Raw genomic sequence first — 21874 nt, forward strand, 5'->3', positions numbered from 1 at the left:
TGGGCTATCAGTGGTCCCTACACACCAACCAGAGGATTCCAAGTGTAGCTGAGCTTAGAAGATTCTAAGGAATCGCCCAGTCTAGTGGAGATGCTCCTAGAGTGTTAGAAAATGTGTTAGAGTTTTTTTCATTGTAACAATGATTAGGGATGCTCTGGCATTGGGTGCCATGGGCCAGAGATGCTAAATGTCCCACAATGCACAAAGTAATCTGCACAATGAAGAATCGCACCCCTTTCTTCATTGGAGAAACGCTGATTCTAGTCAAAAGTACTTACTGTGCAGTTGTAATAGTGAAGAGTCACGGAGGATAAGGGACCAGCCCAAGGTTACGTGGCAAGTTTGTCTTACAGGCAGTCCAATGAGGGGAACCCAAGAGCTCTCCTTCTTAAGAATTTCAGTGTCACCTGTTAAAAAGCCACCAGCAGTCACCAAGTTTGAGGCACTATAGGAGAGTCAAAGATGAATGTGAGATCAGGAAGGCTTCACAGAGGTCATCTAAGCTAGCCTTGGAGGATGGCTCATGGACCTGTGACTTCTGGAAGTGGGAGACAGCATAATGGACAATGGTGAGGCATGAGGACTGGTGCCCAGGAGTGAAGATGGTGGAGAAATGAGCACAGATTTTGGGGAGAAGGCAGTGGAGAATGGGAGTGACTGAAAGGTGAATTTAGGAATGATCACAGAGGACTTTACACATCAAGCTGAGGGTTGGGACTTAATGCTACAGGTGATAGGAAGCCACTGAAGATATCACAGTAGAAGGTGTGCAATAATGCGCTCTCTGCTTAACAGGAAGGTTACTGAGGCTGCCCATGGAGAAGCAATAGGAGGGAAATTACGGGAATGGGAAACCACTGTCAGAATGGTCCAAGTGAAAGACACACATGAGGTTATGATTGAGGACAGAGTTAAGGGGATGGGGTGAGAGAATGGAGACCACTTCAGAGCCAAGAAACCTTGCAAGGACTGGTGCTATCCTTATCATTAAAACAAGGGCTATTATCTGAGTTTGAGTTCCCCTGGATATAGACTCTAAGAAAAGGATTTGAATATAAGTTTATTTGGAAGATGATCTCAAGGAATAACAGTATGGGAGTGGGGAAATCAGGCAAGAAAGGGAAGATAGGGGGAAAGTGTACTGTATCGAAGACAGTTACCCCTTCAGGCAACTGGAGATCAATCTTGCTGGAAATCTCTGGGAGACAGTAGAGAACAGACACTTCCGAGTTTATCCTTAAAGGGCAAGGGAGTTGGAAGTATTTATGCACTGACTCACACCAGTCATTGTTTGAGGGTTGCTCCTGGGAGCATTCACTCTCTGGCACTTTTGGAATGCTCCACATGCAGAAGCAGGCTCTGCAGCCAGAAAAAGTCCCCAGGTCTAGTCTCAGGTGCTTGCAATTGGAAGCTACCGGGTACCTGTGCAGGAAAACAATGAGTACCTGTTAAGATGGGGCAAGGCACTGATAGTATCTGCAACATACTTTCTTTACATACAAGTGGAGTGAGTTAGCCAAGATGGCTCCCTGTCTAAAAGCGGCTCCATAAGTGAACCAAGTAAGACACTTCTGAGAGAGGGTCCTGATGGCTAAAATGCCTAGCTTCTGTGACCCCAGGAAGACAGAGAAGCAATCTAAAATACAATAATTGGTTCTATCAATTTTGCTTTGTATATTTCAATGCCAAGTTATCAAGTGCATACAAATGTAGAGTTATTATGTCTTCCTTGTGAGTGAAACTTTATACCACTATGAAGTATCTCTCTCTATACCTACTAATGCTTTAAAATCTAGTCTTATTTTGACATAGCAACACTAGCTTTTTGCTTTGTTAATGTTGTATGTTATATCTTTTCCCACTCTTTATCTGTCTTTGTCTCTACATTTTAGTTACCTCTATGGAAGCAGTATATAGTTGAATTTTGGTTATTATCCAAAATAGGTCCGAAAATTTTGTCTTTTAATGGGAAAATTTAGTCATTTTACATATAACAAAATTATCTTAATATTTGAGTTTAAAATCTACTATTTTCTTTTCTTTTTCTTAACCTTGCTTTCCATATGTCCTACCTACTCTATGTTCCTTTTTCTCTCCTTTCTTTGCCCCTGTTAGAATTATTTTATTCAACTCTGCTCCTCTACTAGTTTCAAAGTTATTCACTCTTTTATAATTTCTTAGTAGGTACCCAGAGATTACAGTACACATTCATAACAAATTCTAATATTAATTGATTATTTTACTCTCTTCCCTCAAAAGGTAGGCAAGGACTTTAGGGGCTTAACTCTCCCCCAAACACTAGCCTGTTATTTTTCTATACAGCCAGTATTACTTGATGTTTACCGTTTTCATTGGTCTTCATTCCTTCCTCCATCTCTGACCTTCCATTTGGGATTATTTTCTTATGCTTGAAAAATATCCTATTAATGTGGCCTGCTAGTGATTAAGTGTCATGATTTATATTAACCTGAAAATGTATTTATTTCATCTTCACTAGAGTGTTTTTTCTGAGTATTGAAAAATAAGTTGTTGATTATTTTCTTTCAGCCCCATAAAGAATCCCATTGTCTTCCGGCTTCCATTGTTTCCATTAAGAAATGAGCTGTAGATCCAATTTATTGTCCTTTTGAAGGCATTCTGTATTTTTCTGTTTTTAAGATCTCATTCTCTTTGATTTTCAGCTTTTAGTTTTATCTAATAGTAAAAATGTACTTTTTCATTTTACTCTGATAGGCCCTTCTTACTTATCCTGATTTAGGTTCTTAGAGCTTACGGAACAAATGGATTGGTGTCTTTCATCAGTCTTGGAAAGATCTCAGCCATTATCCCTTCATAAGTTGCTTCTATCCCATTCTCTTAAGCGTTCTTACTGTTTCCTCTGGTCTATTAGACTTTCTTCTATGTTTTCCATGCTTCATTCTGGATATTTTTTCTCATCTAGCTTCCAATTAATTAATTTTTTATTCAGCTTTGTCTAGTATGCTGTTAAACGTATCCTTTGAATTCTTAGTGTCAGGTGTTATAGTTTTCAGTTCTAGAATTTCCATTTCAAAATAAAAGGTTCAACTCTCTGCCAAAATTCTTTTTTCCTTCCAGTTTTATTGAGAGAGATATATTTGACATACAGCACTGTACATGTTTAAGGCGTTCAGCATAATGATCTCTGACTTACATAAACATGAAATGATTATCTTAATAAGCTTATTGGACATTCATCATCTCATATAAATGCAAAGTTAAAGATAGAAAAAAAAATTTTTGTATGTTCATGTATAACTGAAAAATTGTGCTCTACACTGGAATTCGACACATTGTAAAATGACTATAACTCAAAAAATGTTTAAAAAAATGAAAAAAAAATTTTTTTTCTTCTGATGAGAACTCTTAGGATTTACTCTCTAAAGAACTTTCATATACAATATACATCAATGTTAATTATATTTATCATGTTGTACATTACATTTCTGATACTTATTTATTTTATAACTAAAAGTTTGTAGCGTTTGACTGCCTACATCCAATTCCCCCTCCCCCTACTCCCCCGTTTCTGGTAACCACAAATGTGATCTCTTTTCCTATGAGTATTTGGGGGGGGTAATTAGGTTTATTTATTTACTTACTTACTTGTTTATTTAAATGGAGGTAGTGGGGACTGAACCCAGGACTTCATGCATGCTAAGCATGCATACTACCACTAGAGCTATACCCTCCCTCTTTTGTTTTTGAAGTATAATTGACCTACAACACTATGTTAATTCCTGTTATGCAATATAATGATTTGGTATTTTTATACATTTCAAAATGATCACAATAAGTCTAGTTATGATATGTCACCATACAAAGGTATTACATTGTTAATGACTATATTCCTCATACTGTACATTTCATACCCCTGGTTCATTTATTCTGCAACTGGAAGTTTATACCTCTTACATCCCCTCATCTATATCTTTCCTTCCCTCCTCCCCTCACTTCTGGCCTTTTTTTTTTTTTTTTCCTGTATCTATAGCTCTCTTTCTTTTTTGTTATGTTTGTTCATTTGTTTTGTTTTTTAGATTCCACATATAAATGGAATCATGCAATATTTATCTTTGTCTGGCTTATTTTCACTTAGCATAATATCCTCTAGGTCCATCCATGTTGTCACAAATGGCAAGATTTCATTCTTTTTTGTGGCTGAGTAATACTATATGTATGCATAGTCTCCATACTCCAAGTTACATTCCCACCAGCAGTGCGCGAGGATTTCCTTTTCTCCACATCCTCGCCAATCTGCCAAAATTCTTAATTATGTCTTTTATCTCCTTGATCATGCTTAGCATTATATTTCTTAGTTTTAAATCTGCATGCATAACTCTAACAAGAGAAGATGTTATATGTGTTTTTCTTATATATTTGTTCATGTTGTCTCATCATGTGTCTGGTTTTGCTTTTTAGTTTTTAGGGGAGTCTTTTTTTTGTTTGTTTCTTGTGGGGTTTTATGTGTGTGTGTGTGTGCACCCTGGACATTGTCTTTGCAAAATCACTTGTAGAAATTGTCTAAACACCAGCATGATATCTTCTTCCAGAGAAGATTTACAAGAGCTTGAAGGCACTAGCAACACTGGATCACCTTAATCCAATTTCAAGAATTGGGATGAGTCAAAGCTGAGCTGCAGCCTCTGTAAGAACCTGTCTACTTCCAGATCATCCTTCCTCCTCAGGTGCAGACCTTGGGGGGGGGGGTGCCAATTCAAAACAAGTGGTTCACCAAACAGTTCTCTTGATAGACCTTGTCTCTTATTCCCAGGAGACCCTCAAAAGCCCTGACCAACCTTTCAGCCTCTCAATTGCTTCCTGCCTTCCCAAAGAAAAGGCATTTCTGCAGACAGATGCACCTCCCTAGTCTCAGTTTTCTCCATATCCTAGCCCAATAATTCTCCACTGCCTTATTTATCTTATTAGCACTCAGATGTTTCAAACAGTTGTTGTTTTGTGTTTTCATATATATATGTGTGTGTATAGTGTGTATTATATATATATAATATTTATATTTGTATATATATATTGATATTTATTTATATATTTCTATCGTTTCTAGTTAACTTCAGCAGGAAGGTTAATTCACATTACCTAGCCTGCTGTTTCTGAAAGCAAGCACAATGATGTGTAGGAAGTTTCTGAGACATTTGCAACAGTGTTAAAAAGATGTGTGTGGGATTTTTTAAAAATGAACCGTTTACACAACCCAGATTAACATGTTATGGATTGTGATAACAGAATTTACGTTTATGAGTTAAAAAAAGATCCAAGATTTATATAACTGATTGGCTTTAATACCAAAGGGGGTCAGTTAATCAGGAAAATAAACTTTAAAAGGGTGAAGTTAAATGATGAGCTAGTTTCATGTTTTGAAAATAAAATTAGATTCCATGTTCATTTTAAAAGAATCATGACCTGGGGAAATTGACAGGACTGGCGGGTAGGTGGAAATTTACATAAAGGGATGAGGAGCCAGAGGTTGGATCTGGGACGACAGGGAGGGGAAAGCAGGTAGATCTGGGGAGAGTATAACGGGTTCAGCACTGGATGCCTTCCTTTACCTGGCCGAAGAGAACTGAGCAAGGGAGACAGGTGAGTGGCCAGCAGTAGAGTTCTAACCAAATGATCTGATAGAACAGAGACATGGACTTGGGAGCTGCTTCAGCACAGACTGGACTCAGACCAGGAGAGCCAGGTGACCCTGGAGGAGCATGTACAGAGGAGATGCCATCAGAGCACCCATCTTTAGGGGCAGAGGGAGGCAGAATCAGTGCCAGGTGGGAGAAGGAGGAACACATAGGCCTTGACAGCCCTGGGAAGAGGCTCTCTCAAAGCCTTGGGGGTCCTAGGGCCAATTTCCTCTCAGAGGTTGAGGCTGAGATGTGGAGGAGGCCTCTGATGACCCTGAGAGCAGTTTCCGTAGAGTGTCGGGAACCCGGAGGCTACTGAGAAGGGGTTAGGGAGTGAGTGGGAGGCCAGGAAGAAGAGGCAATGTGTATAAACTTTTTTAGAATGTGTGGGGCTATAAAGGAAGAAATTGAGATGGTGATTAAGGGAAGAGCCAGTGGGAACTACTGGAGGAAGTTTGTGGGCAGAAGAGAAGGAGCCAGGACAGACAGGGGACCAGAGAACCCCTGGAGATGGAGCAGTGCTGAGGGGGTCAGCACCCACCCAAGCTGGCCATGAGCTCCACCAGTAACCATGATGATTCCCATTTTTCAGATGAGGAAAGTGGGATTCAGAGAGGCTGACTTGCCCAAGTGACTGCTAGAGGGAGATGGAGCTGGGATGGGACCCAGGTGTGTTAGGTTACAAAGCCCAACACTCAACTCCCACCTCCCCCACCCCCATCGTGATTTCATGGTTTCCATGATCATGACCAACCCTGTCACCACCACACTGCCACCGTCATCACGCCCACCATGGCCTCCACCACTATGACCACCACCGCCACTGTCCACCCCACCACAATAATTACACTCACCAATACGAGATTTCCTGTGCCGGAGACATGCAGTTTCTGTCTTTGGGGTCTCCTATTCTGAGAATATGCAAACAAAATAAACAGCAGAGATGGTCAGCCAAAGCCTTTGGATCACATGGCCGATCAGGGGCTCTGCTGGTCCTATGGTCAGACGGCTGGCATTACTGGCTTCTTCTTAGGGGAGAGGGGCATGGCAGAAATTTGCTCGTCCTTTCCCATGGCAAGCTCCATGGGCATCCCCCATCACCCATTTTCACTCCACCCCAAATCCTTCATTCATTATCTCTGAGCTGGGAAAATTAAATGGGTCTTTCCAAAGAAAAATCCTTAGGGAAGGGAGTGTGTGCAGAAGGATTAGGGCTGGGCTGAAGCCCAGTCATTCTTGGTCCTCCTCAGAGACTCTTGGCTTCCTTCAGGGACATGCTCCAACTCACCAGGAACCCCGTCCCTCCCCCAACTCACCACACCCCTCCCTGATACAACCAGGGATGGGAAGCCCAGGGCTGCAGCCTGACCCCACCACCCCCCTGTTCCCTTGGGCCCCCAGACCCTCCCCAGCCCTGCCCCTGTCCCCCAGGCCCCCAGGCCTCGGGCTGGAGAGATTGAGGTCTGGGATGTAAAGGGAGATGGGATGGGGAGGAGTAAGGCCTGAGGATGCTCAGAGAAGTTTCCGTGCTGAGTAGCTTGTTCTGAGCTGCTCTGCCAATTCCTCTCCTTTTTAATCCCAGGATTAGAATAAGTGGAATCCGGAAGACAGGAGCCAGAGACTGAGAATGGGGCACAGTGTGGTGAAGGGGACCAGGCAGGCTTGCAGGCTTGCACTGGAACACTTGCACATCCCTCACACGCACCCGCTGTGCGGTCTTGGCAGGCCATTGACCTCTTTGAGCTCCACTTCCTCATTTGTTAAATGAGGATCATCAAGTCTGACCATAGCTGGAAAGGACATGTGTGAGATGTGCTTTTCAGTAAGCGGCGGCTAGTTGACTGTTACTGTGAGCTCTAAGGGAGGAGTCAGGAAGAATGGGCATTTCTTGAGCCCTGGAAGGCCAAGTGGTTCCAAGAAGAGAACATGGCATTGGTAACAGATAGGCCGGGTTGGATCTCCTCTCCACTGTGAGCCCAGCAATGATTCATCCTTCCCAGGCCTCCACTTCCACATTGATACACAAGATGCCTTACAGGTCTGCTCAGGGACCGAGAGATCTAACACAAAATGTGAGTCTAGAGTAGCGTCTGTTATGTCGGCCCTGCTTCCATTTTGTCTCTGTGGGAATCTGGTGGTTCCCCTTCTCTCCCTCACCTCACCACAGGTGAGGACCCCCGGTTCCATCCTCTGCCCTCCTCTGAGGGAAAGTGAAGGGGTCCCAACCATCCTTGTCTCACCTGATTTTTGCCACACTCCCTTGCTCCTCTTCTCCAAAATTATATTCACCTGTCACATCACTTCCTCAAACATCTACCAGAGCTCCCTATTACTGACCACATCTAAACCAGGCTTCTCAGCCTGGCATTTGAGGCCCCTAAGCCCCACCTTCTGGCCCTGTCTTCACTCCCTCGTCTCACCAGATGCCCCTTTCCATGAGCTGACTTGGCCCTGGCTGACCTGCTCCCCAACCTGCCCCCACAGCACTCATCTCCTGCCACCTCCCTCCTCCCTCCTTCCTAGACTTCCGAGGGCTCATTTGTTTCTGAACTCTAACAGATATAAGAAGTCACAGACAAACCAAATCTCAAGTAGCAGCAGAGAGGAAGCCTATCAATAACGGGCCCTAACACAGTTACCAGGCGGGCAGATCGGCTTTGGGAAGAAGCGGGTAATCGAATCTCCCTCCGGTTGCCATCTGTCTCCATCTCCCCTGCCCAGCCCGCGAGGTGCCTGCCCTGCATCCGGCGGCCCAGGCAAATGGGTCTCAGGCCATGATGTGATTCTGTTAAACAGAGCTTGGGTTCTTGGGCATGGCCTCCGGCCATCACACCCATATTCCAGGCAGGAAAAAGGGGAAAAGGGAAAGGCAGGGCGTGCTGCCTGCTGAAAACCCCACCACCATTTTAATCAGGAAAACCACCCAGTCATATCTACTTGCATCTTGTTGACCACAACCATGTCGTAAGGCCCACCCTCATTGTGAAGAAATTGGGAGAGTCTAGCTTTTGCTGGGCACATTGCTGCCCTGGAGATAACTAGACCTGCATGAGTAAGGAGGGTGGGGGGTAGGTATGTGGTGGACACCTAACACTGTCTGCTGCTTTGTTCACCTAGCACGGCAAACTGCACAGACACCTGAATACCTCACTCTAGAACATGCAGCCTGGAGGCACTGAGTCTCCCAGAGGTACTCAAACAGAAGTTAAGTGATGACTTGGCCAAAACATCACGGAGCGGATTCAAACAACAGAAAGAAATCAAGAAAGTCCCCAAATCATCTAGCTTTAGGGCTTTAGGGAAGAGCCCCACATCCTTAATTAAGTTGTTACATACATTTGATTTAAGGCAGAAAGTATCATGAATCAAATCTGAGTCCTAGATTCAAACCTTCTGCTTACTGTGGGGAATTTACCTTTAGCAAATTCCTAAATTTTCTAAGCCTCAGATTTGTCTACTGTAAAATGGGAATAAACAAACCTGCAATTATTTAGTGACAGAGAAAAAAATGTGACAATGGATATATATATGTTCATGTATAACTGAAAAAATTGTGCTCTACACTGGAATTTGACACAACATTGTAAAATTATTATAAATCAATAAAAAAAGTTAAAAAATTATTTAGTGATTTATAGGTGTCAGGCACTGTGCAGATTATTTACTTGCATTATCTTATTTAGTTTTGACAGCAAGCCTTTGAGAGGGTTATTATTGTAGATGAGAAAACTCAGCACAAAAGCGTTCGCGGCGAGACGATGCTCTTTATGCCTGTACCATCTCTACCTGTCAGAGCCTTTGAAGTGGAGTGAGATCTACATTGTAAACCATAATGTGCTTCCCAGAGAGTCACTAAAAGAAAAATACCACATCTATTTATTCATTCAACAAATATTTATCCTGTGCCTGCTGTTCTCAGTATTTTTTAGAAGATACATCAGTGAACCAAACAGATGAAGTGTCCCACCCTCAACGAGCTTGCATTTTAGAGGAAGAAGACCAGACAATAAACAAAATAAATGAGTTTTATATTTATATATATTTGATAGTTGGCAATACGAACTCTGGATAAAAGTAAAATAGAAGTGGGGGGATTCAGGGAAGCTAGGGGTTGTCATTTCCAAAGGAAGGGGTCAGAGAAGGTGTCACGAGGAGACATTTGACCTAAGACCTTAGGAGGTGAGGGAGCCCATCACATGAACACCTGGTTAAAGTGTTCCAGGCAGAGGAGAAGGCTGGTGCAATGGCTTGAGGTGGGCTGTTTCCTGGAACGTTTGAGAAACAGAAAGAAGGCTCAAGTGGCCGGAGTGAATTAAGGAGGCAGAGTCGGGAGAGGTGGTCAGAGAAGCAATGGGGAGGGGTCAGTTAAGGTTTTTCAGGCCACTATAAGGATGCTGGTTTTTATGGAGGAAGATGGGAGCCACTGGAGGGTTCTAAGCATCGATCTGGTTTACGTGTTAACAGGATCACTCGGGCCACTGTTGAGAATAGACTAAGCACTGGGGGGAGTCAGGGGGTCCAATTAGGAGGGGCTATTGCAATGACCTGGCTGAGAGAGGATGGCAGCTTAGACCAGGTGGTAACAGTAGAGCTGGTGAGAAACGGTAGGATTTTTGATGTATTTTGAAGTTAGACCCAGTGGGATTTGCTCAAGGATTGGACAAAGAGAAAAAGAGAGGCATCAAAGAAGACTACTAAGTTTTTTGCTTTGAGCAACTTGGAGGGAGGAGTTGTCATTAGCTGGGTTGGGGGAAACTGTGGGGAAAGGTTTGGGAGGCAAGGGCAGGAGTTCAGTTTGGACGTGCTAATTCTGATGTTCCCATCAGTCATCCAGGCAGAGATGCTGAGAAGGCAATTTGAATACGCAAGTTTGGAGTTCAGGGGAAAGTCTTGGGCTTCAGATATAAACAAAGGGGTCATCAGCATATGAAGAATATTTAAAGCAATGAGAGTAAATTAATTTACCAAAGGAAAAGAACAGATAAAAAAGAGAAGAGGGTGCAAGGATTGAGTTCCAGGGCTCTCTGCTGGTTAGAGGTCAGAGGGATGAGAAGCAAGCAGCCAAGGAGACAGAGAAGGCACAGCTGGAGAGGTAGAAGGAGAAGGCAAGAAAATACAGGCGACTTATCTGGAAAGATGCATTAAAGCTTTCAAAAAGCTAATGCCCTTTAACTAAAAAATGCACTTCAAGAATATATTCTAAGTAAATACTCTTGGCCAAGCACGAAGATTCATGGCCAAGGATGTTCTTGACAATGAGGGTTATAAAAGTGAACAACCTAAAATGTTCAACAACAGAGGGTTGGTTAAATAAATTATGGTATATCCGTATGACAGGCTAGCATGCAGCCACGGAAACCTACATTTTAAAAATGTTTTCAGAGTATTGAATGACCTGTGTGGACAGGTTTATCCTCATCATCTATTAGTAAGTGAGGACTCATAGGTTATAAATTGCTATGATCAACAAGATCCCTGTATCAGTCACCTAGGCACGTGGAGATCACGTTAGGCATTTCAAGCTGAAAGGGATTTAATACAGAGAATTAGGTGTTTACAAAGCTGTGGAAGGGCTGGCTGTCAGGTTCACTACGAGCTTTTAGGGTGTCAGGAAGTTGCTGAAATCGCAGGACACTTGAGCCTCCAGCACCAACGCAGAGAAAACGCCTGAAGTCTGCTCCAAAAGCTCCTATCTGCTGAAGCCCACACACCTGCCCACAGCTGCCAGGAGAACAATGCTATGATTTATGCTTCTTTTCCACCCGCCAGATCTCACGCAAATGCCTCTCATCAGCTGGCGGGGATTCTGAGAACTGTAGTTCCCTGGCTTCCAGCCCCTACTGGGCAGAGGAAAGCATAGACCGGGGGGGTGGAGGGGGAAGGAAATGATATTGAGTTGCCAGCAAACAGTACTGTACGCTTTTACAAATATTTCTTTACAAAGATAATATGCCTGGAGAAAAGACTGAAAGCACAAACACTGTGGTGGCCAAATAACACCCCCCCAAAGATGTCCCTGTCTTAATGCCTGGAATTTGTGAGTGTATCATGTTCCCTGGCAAAAGGGACTTCTGTGATTACGGTTGTGGACCTTAAAATAGGGAGGTTTTCCTGGATTATCCTGGTGGACCCAATCTAATCGCATAAACTCTTAAAAGCAGAGAATGTTCTCTGGCTGAAAGTAAAAGAAAGATGGAGCAAAAGAGGAAGACAGGAGAGGTATGATGGGAGGGAAGTCAGGGAAGGTCCAGGTGAGTAAAGGATGCTTCAGGCCATTACTGGTTCTGAGATGTAGGGGCCACGTTTGATGACCAGAGAGAGGTCTCTACAGCTAGGGTCTCCCAGCTGACAGCTAACAAGGAAACAGTCCTACACTGCAAGGAACTGGATTCAGCCAACAATTTGAATGAGCTGGGAGCAGATTCATCCCCAAAGTCTCCAGAAGGGAAAACAGCCCGCTAACACCTTGATTTCAGTTTTATGAGACCCTAAGCCGAGAGCCCAGTCAAGTGCATTCGAACTTCTGACCAACAGAGACTGAGATGATAAATGAGTGCTGTTTTAAACTGCTAAGTTTGCAGTCATTTGTTATGGCTGCAGAAAAACAAATACCATCATTGAAATGCTGCATTTGGTGTTCTCTGGGTAGTTGGACATTGTTCATTTCTTTTTTTATTTTTTCTTTCTTTCCTTTTTTTCCCTTTCTTTTCTTCCTTGTCTTTGATTTTCTGAATTTTCTATTTTCAAAAAATGTCACCTTTATACTCAAGGAGAAAGAAAGAGAGTGAGAGAAAGCCCCTCTAGGCTGATGAGATAGAGTGAGTAGAGGGGCCCTTGCCTGACCGGAGAGCATGGTCAGAACACAGAACAGGGGTCCTGGAGGGGGAGCGAGCTCATGCCATTCCTGAGGGGTTGCAGGTACAATAATGACATAATAATAGCTAACCTTATGTGCCAGGCACTGTGCTAAGTGCTTTACATTAAACAACGTTCTTGATTGTTGTGTGACAGCCTATTTTACAGTTCAGGAGGCGGAGGCACGGGTGGAGTTAAGTGGCTTGCCTAAGCTCACCGAGCTGGTAAAAGGCTGGAGTGTGACTCCCGGCAGCTGGCTGCAGAGCCCAGTCTCCTAAATGAGAGGGAGCCCGGCATCCACAGCCAAGGCACGGAGCCCCTGGTGCAGGGCCCCTGGGCCATTCCAGGGCCTTTCCAATGTAATGTATTTTAAGATCCAGAACTCACAGTATAAAGGACATTACTCTGAAGCCCAATAAGTACAACAGATCAAAGCAGAGGATACGTTTTGGTTGAAACTCGGGTGGGAGGATTGGAGTGATGCCAAGCCCTTCCTGCTCAGCCTTTGACACCCCCAGGAGGCTCCACAGAACCCCCAAGGCACCCTGGGGCACAGTTTGGAAAGGGTCCTTCCAACCCCGCTGCTGCCATCAGGTGGTATCTGACCAAAGGAGAAGGTTTTTCTGAGAAAATTGCATTGTTATTCTAAAAAGCAGCCATCTCGCCCCGCCATCTTGGCTCGTCTCACACAGCACATCTGGGACGTGTTTACTAGCAGCTCACCACTCGGGGGGAGGGGGGCTGGGCCTGGGGCAGAAATTGAGAAGAACTGGAAATGAGTAAGACTCATGCCAAATCACTTAACAGGATCCACCAGTGGCACCTACTTTTCCAAAGGAAGCCACATCATTCAAAAATCCATCATGATTTTGCAAGACTATTCTAGGGAAAGCCCTTTGCATTGTGGCTGGTAGGGGCCAACTCAAAGGCCCTAAGAGTTCCTGATTCTGCATATACCCCTCCTTGTTGCAGAACTCCAGGGACCATCTTGCCTCTTTCTATCCAAGCCCCTGCCTCAAGTTCCCACCCAAAGTCCTGACTCCCCCAGGGCTAGGGTCTGCCTTGCTCTTGCTCTCTTGCTGGAAAGCTGGGTTTCCAACCTGAGCCCCAGTCTAATGGCCACAGCCTCTTCCTGCTAACCAGTGCCCCCTCCTTTCTTCTCACCCTCCCATGGCTGGGAAACAGGGTTGCCCCAGTTGCCCCTACTGGGATGTGCCAAAAGTATCAGGAAAAGACTCAAAATTCTTTAATCCTCACAGCATCACCAGCATCCAGAGGTCTCACTGGATTCAATCCCCTGCCTCCGGGCGGGGTGCCCACCATTCACGCTTGCCTGCCTCCTGTGAATGGCTGACCATGTTCTTCCTTGCTTTGCCTGAAACTCGGTTGACCCCGACACCTGTCTGTACATTCTTGATCTCTCATGAGAAAAGAGTTAGGGGATGTGTCTATACCCACTTGGGTAATATAAACAGCCACCAAGTCACCTCCTTTCCTCTTAAATGACTAGGTTAACTAAACATCAGAAGGGGGTTGTGGGCCTGGAAGATCCAGAGATTCTGGTTCAAAGCCTTTTTCCTTCTGTACTCCTAGACCTGATGGTCATGTAAAAAGAGGGAGGCTGGCTCAGAGAAGCCATCTAAAGGGCCCTCTCATCTCTTTCTGGCTACCTGGCTTCAGCTCATCATCTACATAAGTGCCCTCGCCCACCTCAATGCCCTGGACCCATCATGGCCCACACTGGAGAGTCACTTTCCCCCTCCCCCAACCCTGGGTACAGCAGTGTTCACCCAAGGGTGATGATGAAGTCAGCCAGGTTCCTAATAAAAGGTCATGGCCAGAGGACCCCACAACTACAGCAGGAAATGGAGCAAGGTCATATGTTTGGGACAAAAGAACAGCCTTCAGGACCCTGCAGAGATGGGAGGAATGATTACTGCTCTCAGAAGCTGCTGAGTGAAGTCCAAATGTTAAGAAGTAACCAAACTAGGCTGGACATCTTCCTCCATCTCCTGGATCTCCTGGCAGCTTCAGGAGACTCCTCTAGCCTGCCTCACCTCCCCTAGCATAGGAACACCCACCCCTACCTGTGTCAGTTCCGTCAACTTGAGAGGAGCCTAAGGGTCAGAACCATGTCTCCCCTAAACCGAAAGACTAGGACTTGAGGTAGCCCTGAGAGTGACAGAGGGGCAGGAAATCTCCAAGGACAAGCAAAAGGATCCCCGATTTCCTTCCAAGGGCCTCGCCTCTGCTCCTCAGCCCTTACTGGCCCTCCTCCCTTCCTTAACCCTCCCCAGCTATTTCCCTCCCAGATGTTTCCTCTCTCAGTCTTGTCCGGGGAGCCTTTTGTAGATCTACATCCCCTTGGGGACAGGAGACTGAGAGCCCACATCCTAAACTTCAGCTCTTCCCCATGGCCACACACCCATCTCACACCTCCACCCCCCATCTTCATGCCTCTGCTTCCAAGGGAAGAATGATCAGCTAAGGAGAAAGTTCTGACCTAAGGTCAGGATTGTGTTAACAACACATGAAGACCAAGTGTGGTTCCTTTCAGAACAGCAAAAAGGCCAAATACTGGGAAACTCAACATAACCCACTATCTTAATAAGTAAACAACATATTTCATGGAGGAGAGTCTAGAAGTAGACCCATGTTAAAGACAGATGTCAATTGTCACCATCAACTATCACCATGAGTATTTAAGATCATTCTGGAATTACTTGACAATGCAATTAGATAAAAGAGCAAAATAAGAATTATAAATATTGTAAAGAGAAAGCATAATTATCATTGGATGATATTATTCTATGCATAGATATTCCAAGAGAATCAGCTAAATGACTTTAAGAAATAATCAGAAGATTTAGCAAGGTGGCCAGTTTAAAAATAAGACTTCCTAAACACAAACATTAAGGTTCCATGCACAAATGCAATAAAATTATAATATGAAACATAAAAAAAAATGTGCAGGGATACATGGAAACAGCTATAAAACCCGAATGAGGGACTTTTACATAGGCTTGGATAAACAAAGAGAGAGACTTTGCTCTTGGATAAAAAGTCAATAACACTGAAAGTATGTCTTTGTCCCCAAAATGAATTTATTAATTCAGTAGAATTTTTTTAGAGATAATGTGACAATGTGATTATAAATTTATCTGGAAAAATAAATATGAAAGAAAAGCCAGAAAATTCCTGGATGGAAAAAGTAAACCAATAAGGGAGGAGTAGCCCTTTAAAAATACTTTTAAAAAATTAGACAACTATAATAATTAAAATGGAATGGGACTGGTACCAGCAGACAGATCAATAGTGAAGAATGCAGAAGTTTGAAATTGACCCAAATAAACATGAGAATTCAATTCAATGAGTTGAGACACTAGAATAAAAATAAATAAATCTGTATTCCCTACCTTACTCTTAACACTGAAATTAATTTTAACAGGATCAAAGATTTAAAGAAAAAAACATTTTGAAAACAAAGCATTTGAAAAATAAAGCCATAAAAGTGCCAGAAGAAAATGTGTGTGAATGTTTTTATGATCCTAGGGTAGCAAAGACTTTTCCAGCCATGGAACAAAACAGAAGTCAAAACAGAGAAGAGTAATAAATGTGTCTACACAGGAATTAAAAGAAAAAAAAAAACTCCATAAATAACATCAAAGGACGAAATAAGGGAATACCTGCAAGATGTATGCCAAGATGCTCATTTTCCTATTTAAAAAAAAAAGACGTCTTTTACAAAGCAATAAGGAAAAGACAATAATCCAACGTGGGAATACAGGCAAAGAATATAAATAAGTTATTCATAAAAAAAAACCCGTCTAATAAAAATACACAAAATGTTCCATCTCACTAACAATTTTAATTGCAAATGAAAACAAGATATAATTTCTCAGTTATCAAGCTGGTAAGGATTAAGAAGATTCATACCACACAGGGTTGTGGAAGATGTGATTACAAGGCTGATGGAAGGAAAATTAGTGCATTCTGGAGAGCAATTAGGCATTATCTATTAAATTATAAATGTTGTCCATACTCTTTGACCTAGCAGTTTAACTTCTTGGATTTTATCCTGCAAAAACATTTATGCAAGCGCTAAAAGTAAATGGACAAAGATGTTCATTGCAGCATTGTTTATAACTTTTTTAAAAGACAGAGGGAGGTGGTGCAGGGAACAACCCATTTGTTCATTCATAGGGAATTGGTTAAACACATTATAGTACATCCATAGAGTGAAATTCTATGATGCTATTAGAAGAATAAGGACACTTTGTAAATATACTATTATGGGACGATGCCTAAGATGATAAGTGAAAAAACAAGTTGCTAAACTTATGTATAATATAACATTTGTAAAAAAAAATTTAATGTAGTATGCTTTAATCATGCTTTGGACCAGCCACACGTCCTCCCTCAGAGCTCCCTAAGGAAGCTTAATGCAAAAGAACAGAGGTAAAGGGAAGCAAAATATCATGTTATTACTAGCTTGGGCCCTGACCTCAAACCTGAACTCCGGTAAGTGGGACAAAGGCCTCTCTGACTTGCTCACAGCAGAGGACCCAGCAATTGACAAGGCTTGGGCTCCCTCCACCTTTATACTTGTCACTCCACCTGGACGTGACACTGATATCCCTAATCTTGAGGAAGACCCAGTCATACACGCATGCACAGATGCATCTGCTTTGCTCAGAAGACCCCCACCCTCTACTGGCCCGGGCACCTCTCCCTTCTGGGTGTGAGGGCAGAAGGAGATGCACTGGGGGTGGCAGGGAAAGGGGCTGACCCACGTTCTGGGGTCAGAGGTGATGAGCCCTTCCGGATGCAGGGGGTGGACCAGTGCCAGGAATTGCAACAGCTGGTCGCTGGGTTTGTGGGTGAGTGGGCAGGTGGCCTCCTGTGGTGAGGAGGGGAAGGGTTTGTGGGAAACATGGTTGGCAGAAATAGCCAGGATGGCGTGCACAGGCAGCCTCTGGGGAGGGGACCCTTGCCCTCAGCCAACTCCCCCAGGGTCTGTCCCAGGGCACTGCAGGCCACCTGTCTGCCCTATAGTCCTTGAGTCACTTCCTGTGTTTTTCTGTTCACCCAGGTAGGCTCCTGACTCACAGTCCTCCTCCTTTCCTTCCTGTCCCTCTGTGACTCAGGGGCAAGGACCAGACCCACCTGAGGGCCAGGAGAAATGGGACCCTGGCTTGGGATAAGTGCCCCCCTTACCTCTATATCTCCTGCACCTTGGTGTCCCCATCCCTGACACGGAGCTGGCCCCAGCACTAGGGGAAACACAGTTCAAAGGTCATCTCAGTCAGTCCCCTGCATCCAGTCCAGCACAAACAGGGACTCCTCATCAGCTCTTTCCCTTGGAGAAAAGGGCTAGAGCACTTTCTGTCTCCGGTTTCAGCAGATTCAGCCTGCCTTCCCCAGCCCTGTACCCTGGTCCTGCTCTCTTCTCTCCTGCTCTGTAACAAACTCCTTCAAGGGTGAAACCGTATCTCATTCCCTCAACGAATGTTTTCTAATTGAATTAGTTTCAAGCTACGTCTTTGGAGCAGGAGCCACAGCTGGTTGAGAAACACAGAAACAGAGTGCTCCCCACTGGGGAGACTTTCTCTTTTGGCCTGTGTGGTAGATATTGCAGCTTGTCCACTCAGCATCTGTCCCCAGACCCCTTTTCTCCAACTCAGCTCACACAGCCCCAAGCCTCACCAACCAAGGAAGCATCATTCTCCCAACCAAGAGTTAACAAAGAAATGCACAGGTGCTCTAACCTTGGCCTATGAGAACCAAGGGTAAGTTTGCTAAGGGCATTTCAGGGAAAAGTTTTCTTGATCTATAAAATGACTCACAGAAAGAGATGGCCCCTCTTCAACCTCCAGATACATCATGTCTGGATGTGATGTCTGGACCTTCAGCAGCCATCTTACAACCATGAGGGGAGCTGCAGCACTCAAAGAACAAGCCAACACCTGAGGGGAGCAGAACAGAAAGAAGGAAACTGGGTGCCTGATGATGTTGTAGAGTCACCCTACCTCAGGAAATCTTTTCTTATGAAATACAAACTTCCTGTATTGTCAAAACCATTTTGAGTTGGGTTTTCTGTTACTTCCAGTGAAACGGTCCTTACAATTCAGTTGGGTATTTGGGAAGCCTGGCTGATGAAACCAAATGAGTCGTTGTGAGGAAGGAGGGTGTGTGGCCTGGGAAGGAAGGAGATCACATTTTCCAAACTTCTGGCTCATGTTCAGCCCCCAGAACAGGAGCTGTGGGCTGAGGAGGAATGTGGACCATGTGTGGTTAGAGAGGAGAGAAACAGGAGGTGATGTGAGGGGACCTTGGGGAGCCAGCAGCTCAGATGTCATGAAGGAGAGGTACAAAAATGTTCATTGCAGCATCGTTTCTAATTGTTTACAATTCTTTGGAAAAAAAAAAAAAAAACCTGGAAACAACCCAGAGGTTCATCTCTAGAGAACTGGTTAAATAAGTTACAGTACATGCCTAGAGTGGGGGCAGCGTATCCACAGAGCCCTAACATAGGAGGTGACAGCTCAGCAAGGATCCTGGATGGGATCATGTGGTTCTCCCCATTGAGGGCCCCCGGGAAGAACCAGGTCCTCTCCCAGCCCAGCCTGGGCTTGGGTTCAGGGTTCATTTGCTATCACACATTTCTTTATATGATGCATTCCATTCCCTGACTGCCCCCAGTACAGCTCTGACCCGCCCCCCCCCCAGGACAGCTACTCCCTTCCTGAGGGCAGGGATCCCCTGGTCTGTGTCTGGGGGCTACCCTGGGCCCAGCACAGTGTTTTGGGCCTGGTTCCAGGGGGCCCAGGAGGAAGGGAACATCTGGGGAAGGTGAGGGTGGAGGAGGACTGGCCATAAAAAAGAATCAGGCAAGTGGAAGGACCACAGATTCCAGAGCCCACATGTGACCAGAGGAGGAGACGGAAGAGCTAGACTCCAGAGGGAGGGAAACAAGGGGCCGAGGTCAGAATGGTGGCTTCACAGAGCAGACTGGGTCGATACAGCACTGTGGACAGGGGCACCTAAAATAAACAGTTCACAAAACTGTGCTTTCCCTACTACAGGTAAGGTTCTGCATTTCCTACTCTGTTCTATTTCATGTTTTGGGATGCTGGTCACAACCTATGGAATTAATTTCCCAACCACCTAACAGGTCAGGACCTGCACTTTGAACACCCTGCTCCAGGGCAATGACACTGAAGGAGCAATCCGCCCACCAGGCCCAACCACGGCTGCCTGGGACTGAGTAGTGCAGGGGCACTTGGACTCAATAGCTATTTGATGGAGTGATTTTATGTCTGTTAGATCCAATAATAAAATATTGGGGCTTGTACTTTGTCGTATGTTTCTAACAATTCCTGTGTATTGTATTTTATCATTTTATTGGTCTATGACAAGTTGGAATTTAAAGAAAAACAACTGGTCTTTTCCCCAAGGGGTCTGAAAAGCACTGCTTCAGAAGATGCAGGCCCTGCCCAGAAGCTCACAGTCCAGGAAAGAAGATTCCTCTGGGGAGTGGCCTGGAGGCGCTCCTCTCCACCAGATCCACACACAAAGGCTCCCTTCTCTGCGGTCCTTCAAGGTTTGTCTTCTAGGAGGGCGCCCGCCTGCGTCCAGTGTTCTTCCCTGAGCTCCCACAATGCTTTGCATGGACTCCTGCTACGTTAGTTCATGTTTTTGGCTGGTTGGCTGTTGACGGACCCACTCACCGTGGACTCTGGCCGTGCTTTGCACATAGAACACAACACGCCCCAGAGGAAGACAGAAGAGCAGAGACAATGGGGAAAGGAGGGGTGAGCTCCATGTATGGTCACAGGGACGGGAAGTCTGAATCCAGGCTCTTCCCAAAGGCAGAGAAGCATCCCTGATGGAGGTCCTGGGCAAATTTCAGCCAAGGTGGTCTAAGGAGGGGAGCAACAGAGCAGGGTTGGGGGCCCACTGGAACAGAGAACTAGCAGGCTGCTCTGAACCAGGCCTCCCTTGGCACTTTGGGGCCAGCCCTGAGGAAGGGAGCCAGAGGTGGGGTCCAGGGTCAGCTGGGCAGGGACTGGGAGCTGCTGTGTTTGCCCTCGTGGGAGAACTAGGGGCTGAGCCCTCTGAGGGTAGTACTGGAAGCTCTTCACAGGGAGGGCAAAGGGCACGGAGTGAGCCCAGGCAAGTACTCATGGGGTCATTTCATCCATCCTCCTGCCCCCATCCCAAACTCTGGTAGCAACACCTGGACCTTCCATCCCAACACACCTGGGAGCTGAAACGCTCCAAGTCCTTGAAAGGAACTGTTTCCATCTACCCTGGAAGGCCCTGGCATTCCCACATCATTTTGAGAGTGTCTTAGTTTAGGGGTGTTTCTCTGTGACCTCAGGGAAGTTGGTTAATCTCTCAGAGCCTCAGTTTTCTCATGTGTTAAATGGGAATAATAACCCCTATCTGAAAGGGCTGCTGTGTGAATGAAGTGAATAATGTACAGGATGTGCCTGGCAGCTGGTGGGTGGGAGTCAGTGCTGGCACTTTCTGCTCGCCCCAGGCTGTTTCTGGAACTGCATTCAGCCAGGAGAGCTAGATATCAATCACATCATGTGTCTGCTGTGGGCCCGGCCATCTGGCAGGGCCTGGGAGCAATGGGCTTTCTGAGATGGAAGGGAGGCAATCTAGGAAGGCTTCCCAGAGGAGGTGAGTTGCAGGCAGTGATTGAAGCCTGACAGATGGAATAAAGAGAGCGTGAGTGTCCCATGCAGGAGACCCAACCTCTGCAAAGACTTGTAGGAAAGAACAGGCGGGAGTAGGAATGGAGGGCTGACCAGCCTGGCCAGCTCTTGGAATGGAGCAAGGTGTGCGGGGTGGGCAGCTGGCAGGGAGGGGCATGGGTGCCATTCCTGAGGGTCAGCAGGCTCAGCATGCCTGTCCCTGCCCCAGAGTGGCCCCCGTCCCTACCTGCTGAGGGGGAACAATAGATAGGCAGCCAGGTGGGCAGTCCTGGCCACAGAGAGTGAGGCTGCCAGCTTGCCACCAGGAACTGGCAGAGCAGCCAGCAGCAGCAGGAGCAGAGACCTGGGGAGTGGAACACTGTGCTTTGTGTACCCTGGCTACCACGGGGCGGGCTCTTGTGGTTTTCCTAGAATTACTGCGGGCCTGGGGAGGGGCAGAGTTGGGGCTGCCTCTGCCTAGAAAGCCTGACTCTGCCCACCACCCAGAGGGACAGCAGCCCCCACCCCAGCCCTCACCCCTCCCACCTGCAGCCACACCCTCCACAGCCTGCCCCACCTTGACTCAACTAGCAGCCACTTCACACACACACACACACACACACACACACGTGACCAGGTGCCCAGTGGGGGGAAATGTTTATG

The sequence above is a fragment of the Camelus ferus genome, chromosome 20, assembly GCF_009834535.1.
Source record: "Camelus ferus isolate YT-003-E chromosome 20, BCGSAC_Cfer_1.0, whole genome shotgun sequence".
NCBI lineage: Eukaryota > Metazoa > Chordata > Mammalia > Artiodactyla > Camelidae > Camelus > Camelus ferus.